The following is a 2,882-nucleotide window of genomic DNA, read 5'->3' on the forward strand; positions in this document are numbered from 1 at the left end:
CAGCGCCCCGCCCCGGTGGGCCGCACCGCCCCGGCGAGGCGGCGGGCGAGGCGGGGACGGCACCGGGCCGGGGCGGGGGGGGCTGTGGGCGGGAGCAGGGCCCCGCTGGCCCGGCCCCGGCTGCACCTTGGGGCTCGGCGCGGCCAGCACCGCGAGGCGCGGGGTGTCCCCCCGCGGGCGCCGCCGCCCCCAGCGCCGCCGCCATGCCGGGCCGCGCCGCCCCCTCGGGGCTGTGGCGGGTTTTCTCCCTCGTGACCGCCGCCCACGGGCGTCGCGACGTCTCGGGTTCCCCGAGTGTTTCCCCGCGGGTCTCGCCGGGACCGAGTCCCCTCACGGCGGGGCACCGAGCGCCCCCTCCACCCCACGGGAGCGGGCGCGGGGGCTGGGGAGCGGCGAGGCCCGGCGCGGGTGGCATGGCGCCCGCCACGCTTCAAGCCTTCGGCGGCTCAAGCGCGCTGGGAGAGGCGCGTGTGCTCGGCAGAAACCACTTGAGAGCTGGCGATGGCCGCGCTGGGTGATCAAGGCCGCGGCGGAGGGTTACGGGGCACCCTTCTGGGCCCTCTGCTCCTGAGGGCGCCCCGGCCGGCGGCGCAGCATCCTTCCCTTCGCTTCAAAGCCTGGGAATGACGGGCGCAGGAGTTGTGCCTGTGTGGTCGATGGTTTGGCTCTTTCCTTCTGTCTAGATTCTCTGGCAAAGGAAATCGGCTCCTGCTCTTCTTCATGCTGGACATTTTAGTAGAACCTCCAGGACTGTGTATGCTTAGAAATGAGAAGGTGCTTCAGCAGCCTCTTCCCCGCAGGGGCTGAGGGCCCCAAAAATGAGCTGGGAACTTTGTTGCAGAGGATAAACACGGTGATGGCACTTCCCTGCTACGCAGGGCTGGAAACTCCCCTCCGCAGGAGCAGGGAACAGAATTCAGGCCTTAAACATCCAGCACGTGAGCTGGCTCATCAAACTCTTTGCCCACAGACCCATGTGCGTAAGAGGAAGGGATGCCGCTACGATCGTCACGTTTGTTTAACAGGTGATGGAGGCACTATGCGGGTGGTGGTGCGTGGTCCTGTCACTGGGCCCTAGACTGGCTTTTAGAGCTTCTGACAGGTCTGGCACTTGCAGATGTGCAGCACACTCCATCTTTGTGATTCCCCCTGGACTTACAAACCACTCGACCCGCTCAGTATTGAGGTGCTACTGGGACTGAATGAAGTGACTTAAAGTAAAAACCAGCAGTGAGGTCAGATGCAGTTCTAGATGGCAGGCCAGCATTTCAGAGACACTTTTTTAGTCTTCTCTGTAAGCTCCATTTTGTGCCTCTGATGGTTTTTATTGGATCTGGCACTGTGTTGTCAAGGCTGGGAGACTGAAGCTTTCAGTTTACCTAGACAATATGTGGCACCTGGGCAGCAGTCTCCCTCCCAAGCTGCACCGTCTTGACCCTGAGGCAGTGTTCTCAGTTCGCTCTCATTACTCATCTCTGAGGTTTTAAGACTTCCCATGAAAGGTCTGGCTCTTGCCAAGTGGGCAGGGAGAAGGGGGTAGGCATTAGGAACCGGGTAGAAATTTCAGAGCCTGAAATCACCAATTTATTTCATTTCCATTCCTGAACAGCATTTCACTCCTTAAGAGCAATCCACTGTACCAAACCTGAGTTTCTTCCCACGTGGCAGTGAAGCACCATCAATAGGACACAAAAAGAAGACCTCCAGAGAACTTCTGAGCCATGTTGCCCCTTGAGGTGCCCACCTAGCCGGTGTAGTTTATTTGGCACACTATCAGTTTGATCCATCTTTTACCTTGGGGTAGTCGATGCGTTGCCATTTCTTCGCAACATGAAACTGTAGCGTGCAACTGTGGTGCTGTAAACTGAGACCTAGTGTCTCTTTCAGGAGAAAAACGCGTCTCAGTTCTGTTACTGGCAGTGATTTAAACAGAGAGCAAATCCATATGGGTCAAAGGAAATTTTATTACGTCAAACTGGGCAGGGAGGGTAGAGTACTTGTGTTCTCTCCTGTAATAGGCATCAGTGAGATTAGTTTAAGAAAAATCAGGAGAGCTCTGTTTTCAGTATCTACAAGCAATTACAAACTCTTTTTGATACCTTGGCACGGCAACTGAGGGAAGCAGAGATAACACACCGGGAACTTCAGTCCTGCCAGCGGGTCAGATGCAAATCGGGTTTTAATACCTGAAAATTCCTGCTCTTTGGCTTGTGTGTCCCTCTCGGTTCATAGCAGGACTAGTCATGAATTGTTACTTTGCAGATTTGCAGCAATACATTGTTTTTCCCTCCAGACCGCTCAGTTTGTGGTGCAGTTGCAGACTGCTGAACAGCAGTTGAATTCCGGGGATAGGTAGCGGCGGGATGATGAAAGGAGAAGGGTGGGCCTTAGGTAAACAGTGCAGGGCATTATGTGAGTGCTGCTGTGGACATCACACGACCCCTCTGCAGCGTATTTTACTTTGGGAGTGTTTTACAGCGGGGAATTTTAAGGCCGTTTTAGGGATGGGAAAACCGAGTCACAGAGAGGGAAGGCAGGCATGCACAAAAGCTTTAGCAGGTTCTAGTTAAAGAGTCCAAGGGTCTGAAAGCCCTTTGCTCTTGCTGCTAGATATGACAGCTTCTGCTCAGGCGTTTTCCTGCTTCCAGTAACAGACTGCATGTAGCTTGACACACAGAGAAGCAAATCTTCTTTATCCCTTTGCAAATGCTGCAGCCTAGGGCTGAATTTTCTGGGAAAAGTAAGATCCTAGCAGTGGATACTACCCAGAATAGAAAAGAATGTAATCTCCTACCTGTTTTTTCTTTCTGTGACATTTCCTATATTCACCAGCATAGTGCATATGTTGCGACAAGAGCCACAATTTGACCTTCACCTTGAAA

Source organism: Falco cherrug, chromosome 5 (assembly GCF_023634085.1).
Source record: "Falco cherrug isolate bFalChe1 chromosome 5, bFalChe1.pri, whole genome shotgun sequence".
Taxonomy (NCBI): domain Eukaryota; kingdom Metazoa; phylum Chordata; class Aves; order Falconiformes; family Falconidae; genus Falco; species Falco cherrug.